Source organism: Artibeus jamaicensis, unplaced genomic scaffold (assembly GCF_021234435.1).
Source record: "Artibeus jamaicensis isolate MK-2021 breed Jamaican fruit bat unplaced genomic scaffold, CSHL_Jam_final scaffold_916, whole genome shotgun sequence".
In the NCBI taxonomy this organism is placed as follows: Eukaryota; Metazoa; Chordata; class Mammalia; order Chiroptera; family Phyllostomidae; genus Artibeus; species Artibeus jamaicensis.
The window spans coordinates 14885990-14898575 of record NW_026522059.1 but is presented as its reverse complement, the minus strand read 5'-3'; positions in this window follow the sequence as shown (position 1 = coordinate 14898575).

Below are 12586 nucleotides of genomic sequence, written 5' to 3'. Positions count from 1 at the left end.
TGGCGTATCTTGTGACATGGCCGGCCGTCAAATGTTCCATGGGAACGGAACAGGGCATACTGGGGGAGTGGGAAGAGGAAACTTGTGATCGTTTATGTCCAGAGGGGAACAGTAAACACCCAAGACAAACCCAGCTGCAGGAGAAAACTCACCCAAGTGGGTGGAAGATGCCCATATTATTTGTTGACGGTGCAGTGGGATGAAAGGAGGCCGGGCTGTGGAGCTGGGCAAGCAGCACATGGCTCACAGCCAGGCTCCGACCTTTGTTCTCAGGTAAGGCTGGGATAAATTACTGACCTTGCACACCTCAGGTTCATCATCTGTGAACCGTGGGTCATAGTATTGACTTTGCATTGGGGAGCACTTGGATCAATGCCTCATACCTGATAAATGCTCAATAAATAACAGCACTGTTAGTATTATTCTGTCGTCGTTCATGGGTTCGCAGCTACTATGCGCTAGATCCTCTGACAGATTTGTCTATTTCCCTTCAGGATATAACACCTCACCGTGTTATTGTTAACATTACCATTTTATAGACGAGAAAACTGACCCACATGTCCAATGCCACATGGATCAGGAAAATCCAAGGTGGAACCGGAACGTAGGTCTAGCCGATTGCAAAGCCCACATTACCTCTACTGCCCATACCAACCTGTGGGGGTGAAAAGCCTAGAGTTAACAGCTCAAAGGGCTAGACAAATGGTGACAGGGATACATTCAGGGGCATCAGAAAGGTGGACCCCAACCATCAAGGGCTCAAGGTGACAGGCCACACTCACAGCAGAGCTGGCTTAGATAGCAGGGTGGGAGGTGCCAGATGACCTGGAAGGCCACTGGAATCCTTAAAATCCCTGTCAGCAGCAAGAAGGATTCAGATCAGGCTATGAGGTGGCACCAGCTGGGCCGCAGGTGGGACTCCAGGAGGCCCAACTGTAGGGAGGAACAGAGAAGCAGCGGGAAATCAGGCAAGCCCTGTCCCAGGCACCCAGGTGACTGGCGCATTCGTTTCTAACCTTGCAAACAGTTTCCCTGAGACCACACAGACATACAATTTAATAATTCAACCTGTCAATTCTAGAGGCTCCAGATTTAGATTTACACATGCACACTGCACCATCGTTTTCCAAGTATAAGACTGCGAAATGCAGTATTTCTTTCTTACCATAGCGCTACACTCTTCTGTGACCTTGGACTTAATGACAGCTGTTTCTCCAGCATCTGCAAAGTAGCAGGTACCTTCTCCATAGGCACTGGCAATTCTGGAAGGTATGCACAGTAACATTCCTTGGCCTGTGCCTTTCATCTGTGACCCTCGACCTCAGGGTCTATGCAGACTCAACACACACACAGAGCAGGTGAAGTCACTACCCTAACCACGACCATGGCCATGGCAGGCATCACTAATCAATTTCACTTAGAAAATCCTCATTACAATGCCCCAGGTGGTGACTACCAATTGATTAGATTTTGTATATCAAACTTACTGACCTAGCCATTTACCTTTCAGCAAGTCACTGAATTAAAAATAACATTAATAAAGGAATTTTTAAACTGATCCCCTGGTTAACTGCATAAAGAAATGACCAAAGTACATTGGAATCTTGTGACAGGTTAAAAAATAAACAGAGAAAATCCCAAATCTTTATTGTATAAAAAGGAGTAAGGAGCCCTGCATTCTCTCACTAGCTAGCTGATTGAATTCGGCTATGGGAGTACCTATGGTGGGCCAGGACACAGTCTTAAGATGTTTACATACGTCCTCTCACTTAATATTCAAAACAAATTAAATAGGTATTTACCTTGTCTCATTTTACAGATAGCAAATGGAATAGCAAGGAGGTTAAATAATTCTGTAAAAGTCATGCAAGGTAATCAGGAGCAGCTAGGAGATTTAAACCCCGGTCCACCTAATGTTCAACCTGAGCCCTTAACCTCTACATTTTACACTGTCCCAACTAGACACATGAAGCCAAAATAAAAATGAAAAGCAAACTGGCAAACAGTGAGTATATCCCAGAATATTCTTAAAGCAGGTGCCACTCCCTGAAGGCTTCATGTAAGTCCAATATCCTGGGACCGAAGAATCTCAAAGAGCCATGGCAAGGCAGGACAATCAAGTTCCACACTCCCAGTGGGGCCAGGATATCAGAAAATGTCCCTTTGGAAAGAGCAGTGGACTAGGAGATGAAAGAAAGATTACACGGGCAAACAGCCCACTGATTCCCTCTGCTCCACCAGCTTGGTGACTCGACAGGGGCTGTCTTCTCGTCACCATGCTCTCCCACAAGCTTCCACAGGAAGGCTCCAGAGGTCAGAGCCTGAACAGACGCCCTTGCCATGGGGGGAGGTGGATATACAACAGTCAGTGCCAACATACTAGTTACAATGTAGACGTCAATCCCAAAGGGCTTGTCATTCTTAAGTCTACGGCTACCACCACCCTCTCCTTTCCTTGGCTCTTAGGTGGTCCCAGAGGGGATGGGAGCCTGGCCCCAGCCCCAAAGGGCCTCATTTCTGTCCAGACAGCAATTTAAACTCTCTTACAATGAGAAAGCTGTGACCATCCCAGTATAAGCTCTCTCAACTCTCTCCACCCCTCGGATTTTCTCTACTATCATCTGCTCCTCCTTGCACTCCCAGAGAAGAGTCTCCCTTACAGACCAAGGCCGCTGCCTCTCCTGACTCTCTCTTCGGTGCTTCTGAGAGATCGCTCCCCGGTCATCCCCTCCGTCTCCGAAAGAAGAGAGAATTCAGGCAGTTCAAGTTCCACTCTAACTTGAAAACACTTTCTCTTGAGCCTGCTACTCTCCTGCTAAGACGTGCTGTTTTCCCAACAGCAGGACACACCTAACACAACACAGATCGGTTCTGCTCCACACCACCACCTGTTCTCAGTTCAGTGCGGACTCCAACTACCTGGAGACAGTTAGAGCCCCACAGGTCAAAAGGCCGTCCCACGAGGACTGCCCGCACTCCAGAGGCCAACTGCAAGTCCAGGAATCCAGTCCTTTTGACTGACCACCTATAAATAAGGGGTACCCATGACCCCTCCTTGGGCTCAGTAATATGCTAGAAGAGCTCACAAGTCAGAGAAGTACTATACTGACCAGAACTGGTTTATTATAAATGATACAAATGAACAGCCCGATGAAGGGGTAGAAAGTCTCAGGAGGAGGAGCTTCCATTTCCATGGACTTTGGAGGTGCCAGGCTCCCACCATATTCATGCAGTCGCCAAACCAGAAGCTCTCCGAGCCCCTTTGTTTCGAGCTGCGCTGGAGGATCCATTCTGCAGGCACGGTTCGTTACATCATTGGAAATTAATTCAATCCCCAGCCCCTCTCTCTTCTCCAGACGTCAGGGTAGCCCGCCAACAGTCACCTCATTAGCATCTACCCAGTTTGGGTTAAAAGTTTTCATTATGAATTATTAAGAATAATGAAACACACTTTCCTCAATCCTAGCGCTCAGGAAATTCTATGGGTTCTAGAAGTTCTGGGCCAGGAACTGGGGAGAAAGACCAAACACGGTTGAGTCTCGAACATGTATTTGAACTGCGTGGTTCCACATACATGTGGATTCTTTCCAAGAAATACTGTAAATATATTTTCTATTCTTTATAATTTTCTTACTAACATTTTCTTTTATCCAGCTTACTTCATTGTAAGCACATAATACATTTAACACCAAATATGTGTTAATTGACTGGTTGTGTTAGCCATAAGACTCCCTCTCAACACCAGGCCATGAAGTTTTGGGGGGAGTCAAAAGTTACATGCAGATTTTTGACTGCGTGTTGGGGGTGAGGGGTTAGCACCCCGTACCCCCTGGGTTGTTTAAGGGTGAACTGTACACATGCATTACATCACAATATTACACCTATTTTCTGGTCTTTTCTCTCTCCACCAACATTCTTGCAAAAATAATTTGTACCCACCAGTTTCTACTTAACCCCTACCCCTCACTCTACTCCTTCTCTAGTATCACCTGTTACCTTAACTCCAACAGAGCACGGTGTTGCGTCGGTCATCCATGTGAATGCCTGTATCAGACTGCACAACGAAGATTTCTGTCTGTAAGTGACGTGACCTTGGAAAGAACAGGAGTGAATCTAGCCCTGACATCATCGGAGCGCTTCACAGGGCGACCTGTCTGCCTTCTTTCTATAGCGGTGCCAACAGAGAGATCCCGGGCCGTAGACCACTCTGGCCTCATTTTTTCATCATGTTCACCAATTCATTGAAAAATATAGAGAATGGGCACTATTAATCTGCCTTGAGTCAGTCTAACGCTTCTTGAGCCATTCACTGCAACGGGGGGAAGCTATGGCGACTGGGCCAGCCTAGGTCCTGAGTCTACAAAGCTGGCTCAGTCTACAGAGTGGGGTGGGGTCTGGCGTTACAAGCTGACGAACCACATACACAGCTGCTGGGGAACCCACAAACCGGGCAGCCCCCATGATCTGTGTCTGCTAGACAGGCAATGCTGAGAACTATGCAGACTGAAATAAGAGATGGCAGAATTGGGGTCATTATCAAAATCGCACAGTCATCAAGGCTGGACAGAAGTATGAAGACATTCTTGCATTTCCAGCCACATGTGTATTTGATACCTCAGACCCACTGGGCCTCCTGAGCATGCAGTGCCTGAGGTGTGTGTTTGGAAGGTACGCCCAGTATGGCCCTGTGTCTGTGAGCAGTAACCCTACGCACCTGTTGCTCTTTTGCCTCTGGAAAGCTTTTTTAATTACAAAGTCTCTCAATTCAAGTACTAACCCCTAGGGCACAGGTGGCAAATACAAGGTCTATGCCCGAATCCGACCCTCCACCTTGTTTTAACTGGCCCGGCACCTTCTTTCCACCCAGCAGCAGCACTGAGCTCCTTGCCCCTACTTACGGAGCAGTTACATTTATACAGTCCTAAAATTACATTCGGCCCTTTGAAGGCAACCAGGCCAGCTGATGTGGCCCTTGGTGAAAATGAGTTTGACAGCCCTGCATAGTTAGTTACAAGGTAATACCCTCGGAAGGAGTATTTAACAAGTAACTTTGAACAAAAAGTCCCTCCAGCACCACAACCAGAAAATGACTAGGAATTGTGGAAGGAGAGGAGGAGGAGCTACAGGGACAATAAGTTTTCCCCAACTTGAATTTAGCACACTGCAGTATCACACAGAATGACTTACAAACTGAAGGCAAGGCCTTCAGCAGCAAAAGGATTACGACTCACTTTATTGCTATAGCTGCTTTACTGCAGTAGTCTGGGACCAAACCCCCAATATCTCCAAGGTCTACCTGGACCCCCCAGGATTTAGTTCAACCCCATTTTACAGGTAAGACAGAAGCCTCAGAGAGCATGAAGACCCTGCCCAAATTTACACAACCTTGGGGTTTTCACCCAGGCCCATCTGCCTGGTTTCAAAGCACTAAAGGTAGGTAGTTAAATAAATAGGAAACTCGAATCAGAAACTACTTTCGACTTCCAAGCTGGCGTTCTTCCTAGGGAGTACGCCATCTTGCTTGTGAGCCATAATGTTGAACAAAGCATTTTCACAAGAGTGACATGCTTTTTCCACTTTACAACAACCCAACACAGGCTGGCGGTGGGTGATTTTCCCTATTTAACAGCTGAAGGGTCCCAGGCTCTGAAGGAATAAACTTAGCCCAGTAAAAATGTCATTCTAAACTCAGCCGGGCCGGGACCCCTGGAAACACCTTGCTTTGGCTTTTAGTACAGTAGCCCCCTTATCCACGAGGGATACATTCCAAGACCCCCAGTGGGTGCCTGAAACCATGCATAGTGCAGAAAAATATAGATGCTATGTTTTCTGTTACACAATCATGCTTATGAAAATGTTCAATTTATAAATTAAGCAATTTCAGATCTTCAGAGATAGATTTATTCTTACCATAGATCTTAGCCATCTCACCATGCAACTTCTTTTTTTCTTTCCTTACAAAGTTGAGAGCTTCCACTTGAAGAAACCACGTCAACGACTTCTTGTTGGCATATCCGAAGGGCCAGCTTCACTACTCTTGCACACTGGGCCACTTTTAAGTAAAATATGGTGACTTGAACACAAGCATTGCGAACCCTCCTCGTGACTACGGGGCGGGGGAGGTGCCTGAGTCCAGACGCTGGGCCCAGGGAGGAGTCACGCACTGGGCGGGGCGGAGCACTTGTTGCGAGATTTCACCATTACTGAGAATGGGCACGCTGTTTAAAACCTAGGGAATCATTTATTTCTAGAATTTCCCGCTTAGTACTTTTGGACCACGGTTGACCCAGGAGAACCAAAACTGTGGAAAGAGAAACTTCAGATAAGAGGGCATGACTGGAATCTGCATTCCCATAACTCAGTTGATGGTGGTTTTCTTGTGAACCCCTCCCCACCCCTCCCCGTTTTTTAGCTCCCCTTCCTCGGGGCTGTTTCACATTCTGAGCCCTGACCTTATTTTCAGTCTCAAACTTGAAAAGAAATAGTTACATTAAGATGGAGTGACTCTGTCTGCCTTGCTCCTCCTCCCAGACTGTATTTTTACATTATCAGGTAAATTAAGAGTCATACATTAGGTGTATCTGCATTATGGAGAGCTCATTTGCAATGCTGTTTAGCACACCTTTGCAGAACTTTTGCTGATTCCATGAATGCCGCGTTTACCAGTCAGGTTTAAATCAGCATTTTGCTCTGAGGAATACTTCAGGGCCTGCTGACCGGAAAGGGTCCATTCTGTACTTTCTCGAGTTGGAAGTCCTCTCTCTGCCTCTTCACCTGAGCAGGCGAAGGGGGGAGAACCGAGTCCTGCAAAGCAATGGGAGCCTGCGGGGCTCCCAGCCATAATCTCACCGTCTGAGGAGAAGGGAGAGATGTCCCATCCAGGGATGGTGGAAACATCCCCCACAGAACTGCAATGACGCTGCCGTTACCAACACCCAGGGCGGCTCCCTGGGGGTGTGGCCTGTACCACCACCAAGGGTCCAGCTCAGAGAAGGGCCTCACGCTTCGCTTAATGCTCTGTTGTCACTGTCTTGAAATTGTCAATAATTTTTAACAAGGCTCCCTGCATTTTCCTTTTGCCCTGGGCCCTACAAATCAGACAACCAGTTTTATCACTAGCCACTAGTTAGTGACGATTTTCTCCGAGTCAGACACTGAGCTAACATTTCTCTTGTGTTATCTAATTTAATCCTAATAATATTCAGTTATTCACTGAATACTGGGCCACCCTGGAGGTGCCACGCACTGTGCAGGGCCCCAGAATAAACACGACAGGCATAGTGCCTGACTTCAGGGGACTTGCATTCAAACAGTACAGACAAAACTAATTCCAGGCTGTAGTGATTGCTCTCAGAGAAAAATGTAATAAAGGCCTGAAGTACCTATGATATGATACGAAGTGAGAGGGATAGGAGAAACCTTTTGGAGAGCCTAAGAAGGAAGACCTCCGGTGACCATTTCACAGATGAGACCGTTGAATCTCGGATAGTATACGGACTTGGCCAAGGCCCCGGAGCCAGAGAAGAGCAGATCTGAAGTCGGGTCTGTCTGACTTAGTGGTCAGTGTCCTAGAAGAAAGCTCCTGAAATTTTAATATGCATAGCAACCCCTGGGCATCAAACTGTAGCTTCTGATTCGGTAGGTCTGGGTGATGCTGATCCTGCCGAGTCCAGAACCGTACTCTGAGCGCGAGTCCCTAGACACTGGCACTAGGGGACACTGCTCGGGGTGGCCACCAGACAGGTGCACAGGCCTGAGACGGGGGGGTCAGCTCTCACTGGGGGAAGTCTGATAAGACTTGGTGCCTAGGAACAGGCCCAGAGGGGTAGACCTAGAACTCGGGGCCACAGTTCTTCAAGGATTCCACAGATCTATAACTTTGTGGAAAAGAATAAAGATATCACCATATTAGTTTCTGACCAAGAGCTTGGAAGGACAGAATGGACCAACAGAAAAAGTAGTTTCTTTCTCCTCTACAGTTTCTGCCCCAATTGCAAAGCCTACGTTTCTTACCTTGAGTGTTAAGAAATGTTTCTTTCTCAGCACTTAACACAGATACATGCAAATGCAATCTCTCCCACTGCACCTTAACCTCATTTTCTTTGCCAAAGTTCCTTAGGAAGATAGAGCATAGCCAGCTAACATTTCCCCATATTTAAGTCAGTTTCAAGTCATCTTTAGGTTTCTAAATTCTAATTTAAATATCTCACTCCTCTTTATTTTTGTTCTTATACAAGTATGGAAATCATTTTTGAAAATCGCTATATAATCTTTTTTTTATTCTTCTGTGGTTGTTATGAGCCATATGACATTATAATATCTGACTAATTCATAGCAAAAATAACCACCTCCCAGCCTTCATGGAACATATTTCTTTTATTCCCCCACAATGTATTAAACGTATGGTCAACTCTGAATGCCAGGTCTTTTTCTACTTGTATATATATGTATGTGTTAAGTTTCTCTGTTCTCATTACTGAAACCATTGTGATTAACATGGTAACTGGCACATAGAAGGTGATTAATATCTGTTGAATGAATGTATAAACAACCTTGGACTAGTTTCTGCTGAACTGTAACCTGTATTTAAAGAGTATTCCTGTCTTTCAGATAATTAGGAACCTCCCTGAAGTGGAAAATGACTTTGCTTAAAGCAAAAATGGGGATGTAGAATTGGCCGGTGGCACCTAATAAATATTTTTCATTAGTAATGCTTGACGAAAGAAAGTGCGGAATCTGTAATTTTTGAAAAGATATAAGGAAAAGAGAGACTGGGGAACAGCTCTAGGCTGGGAGTCAAGCAACCAAACTTGTAGCTTTGCCCTCCCCCGTTACCCCCCGCCCCACCCCCACAAACAAGCTGTGGTACTCTGGGGAGTTCATTAGACCTCTCTGGGCTTTACTAATCTTAGCAAAAAAAAAGGGTGGAAATAGGTGGTCTCTAAGGATGTCTTTAGCACTAACAGTCTGTGAGTCCATGTGAACATATAGACCAGGGTTTTGGAAATAGAAACCAGTGCCAAAAGAGAAAGGTTTGTATAGAAATATAAAGTACCTATCGAAGAGGCTCCTTGGACAAAATCTCCTCTTGCTCTGTACCCTGGAGTCGTAATCCCTACCTTGCGGTCATTGCAATGGTCTTTTGTGAACACAATTTCCTACTGACCAGCTTTTGTTCTTCAGAAATGTTGAGATATACAAGGGTCCGGCACAAATAATGCCCCTGTTTTATTACAAAATCTTCTATTACAAAATCATCAGCATGTAATTTGGTGACATAACACTATCACACTCAAGCACACCCTATGACATTTTAGGGGAAATGTTCAAATTAAAACTATAAATTATTACACCCATGTTATTACCCTACCAACCACACTCTAGTGGGTGTTACTTCTGCCAGGCCCCATGTGTTGAGTCCTGTCACACCATTGGACTCAGCCTCTGCCCGGGTTTGGAGGGAAAGGTCACAGCTGTCCCAGCGGTGCATTCGATGTACCTTCACAACGCCACCATTCATGCGCACTCGTCCCCGGCTCAGGCTCATTTAACCAGCACAACCATCTGACACCAACGTGGGTGATTAAATGCCCTGTGGATTTCAGCTCTGTTCTTCAAGATACTGTCTGCCTGAACCCCAGCTCTCCTGCTCCTACCCTTCAGAAAAATCACCTCCTCTTCCTTGGGGGGGCACCTCCTTCATCTGCACATGAGACATGGTGAGATCTGGGCTCCAGCAGAGAAACACGTCAACACCAGTCAGCCCCCATTTGCCTCTGCTCCTTCCTGCCTGCCCCCTACCAGGATCCCACATTTTTTTGCCAAAAAATTTTGTTTTTGCCTGTTTCCAATCCAATACACAAGCTTCCCACAGGTACCTAATGTGCCATCTGCATTTTAACGAATATCATCCGTGCATTCAGCCTGAATCAAGGGCTTTTCTCTCAGCATCTGGAATTTGTAGGTCTGCTGAGGGCATTGGCAGAGCAAAGCACAAGGGGAATAAAAGAGCATCTGTGAAACGGAATAATCTAAGGACAGAGCCCAGCAAGCATTGGCGTAAGCAAAGGAGAAAAGCTGGCTGTGATTAAAGAAAGGGAAACAAATTAACATGGATTGTGGATCTTCTATGGGCCTAGCCATGTGTCAAATGCGTGTAAGGTCAACGACTCATCCCAATGACTCTGTAGTGCCAGGCACACCTTGGAGAGACTGCGGGTTTGGTTCCAGACCACAGGAATGTGCCGTGTTGTCATCTTTTTTCTAGTGCAGGGTCTTGCCTTCAGTTTGTGAAAAGAACACAAAAATCTGTGAACAGGAAAGAAGCAGAGTGCAATAAAACAAGGTATGCCTGAATTGGTTTCAATGAATAGATGGAGGGAGGGAGGTTGGGAGAGAAAAGGTTACTTGCCCAAAGTCAAGTAATTAAGAAGTGGGTTCAAACCCAGGCCAGCTCAACTTCAAAGATCATTTTTTTTTAATCAAACTCTATGGGTGGACAAAAAAAAAAAAGAATGTAAGGACAAGTTGGGGGGGTCAGAAAAGAAGGGGGAAAAGAGTACAAAAGAAAAGGACAAGAGTGAAGGGAGAAGCTAGGTGATGAAGATCTCACAGCTACTAAGTGAGGGTCTTTTTAACTCCTCAGTGAAGCTAATTTAACACACATTATACAAGGTAAATTATGAACACTTTATCATATCATTAACTTATCACATAATTTATATGCAGTAGTAATTCTTGAAGTACCCGCAAGCCGTGGAGTGTCCCTGAGACGCTTCCAGGAAGTCCAAGAGGTCAAAGCTATGATTGTAGCGTTAATCCATTAAGACTTTACTTGCCCCTTTCACTTGACGTTTGGATGGATGATACAAAGCAGTGGAAGCTAAAAGGAATCAGCCCCCCTTGAAGAAACAGCTGAGTCAGGGACTGGGGCAGAGTAGGTCCAAGATGAGTTAGGAGACAGTGAGGAAGGGCTCAGGAAAGAAAAAGTGATTGGAACGTGTCACGGTGACACAGGCAGCTTGGAGGGCTCCCACCGGCCAGATCTGGGATGTGTCATAGACAATTGAAAAAATAAGCATTCATGAGTTTATATCAATAAAAGTTAGGTAGGTGGATGAATGAATAGATGATAGACACGTAGATAAATGATAGGCTGAGATGGACGATCAGATAGATGCATAATTTGAATCTAACCACAATGAGTGAAACACTAGACAAATCCAAAATGAAGAATGTTCTTTTTTTTTTTTTTTCACTCCCGCCCTCAGTGGAAGCATAAAAAAGCCTTTAGGGTTCCTGGGCCCAATCCTGACACGGAGGGATGGTTTCTCTGCAACACCAGTCAACATGGTGTCATAAGAATTCAACCCAATTCTGAAGCTACAGGGAGATGGCACAGGAATCCTCAGGTTACGGATGCAGCCCTACAACACTGTCCCTCACCCTCACACAAACACAGGCTCTCACCTGTGCTTCTGATGGACTGGTGACAGACTGGAGGTTCCCAGGACACCCTCTGACTCAGGTTGCCTATTGCAAGTCTGGCTGTCATCTGTACTTTTGACCGACTGGCTATAAATCAGAGATTCCCCAACTGCCTTTTTGGGTTCAATTTAATTTGCTAGAATGACTTACAGAATTCAGAGAAACACATAACTTACTAGATCATTGGTTTATTGTAAAACTACATAATTCAGGAACAGCAAGAAGAAGTGATTCATGGACAAGGTATGTAGGAAGGGCCAGGGAGCTTCACTGTTCTCTGCAGGTAAGCACTTCTCCCAGAATCCCCACGTATTCGCCAACCTGAAGGCTCTCCCAAATCCACCCTCTTGGGTTTTTGTGAAGCTTTCATTTTATAGGCATGAATCATTAAATCAGTGTCCACTAAGGAGTGATTCAATCTCCAGCCCCTCTCTTCTCTCCGGAGGTCAAGGGGTGGGACTGAAAGTTTCAACCTTTAGAATCACAAGGTTGATTCTCCTGACAACCAGGCCCCATTCATAGGTGCTTCCAAAAGTTGTCTCATCAATATAACAAAAGATGCTTTTATCACTTTCAACACTTGGAAAATTTCATGGGTTTCAGGAGCTGTGAGCCAGGAATTGTAAATATATTTTGGTTATCTGAAAAAACAAATATTTTCTATTAATCGCAATATTGCAAAGAGCACACCCTTTACTCTAAAAAAAAAAGTCAGTATGTTAAAAGAACAACATCAAAAAAAAGTTGTGGAAATACATTTCAAATTAAGGAAGCTACTGAGACAAGGAATAAATGTAATACTTGACCTCACACTGGATCTTGTACATATAAATGACCTCATTAGGTCAACTGCCAACACTGGACTGTGGGCAATAAACATGTGGTATCAATGCAGCTTTGTAAAGTTGATAACTGCACTGTGGCAATTGCAGAGAGCCTCCTTCTTAGGAACCACATGCTGAAATACTGAGGGCTAAATGACCATGATGTAGGAACGCACCCTCAAATGATTCAGCAAACAAAAAGAAGAGGGCAAATGATAAAGCTAATGGAGTGCATTGTTCAAAATTAAGGATGAATGGGTGTTCTCTGTATTATT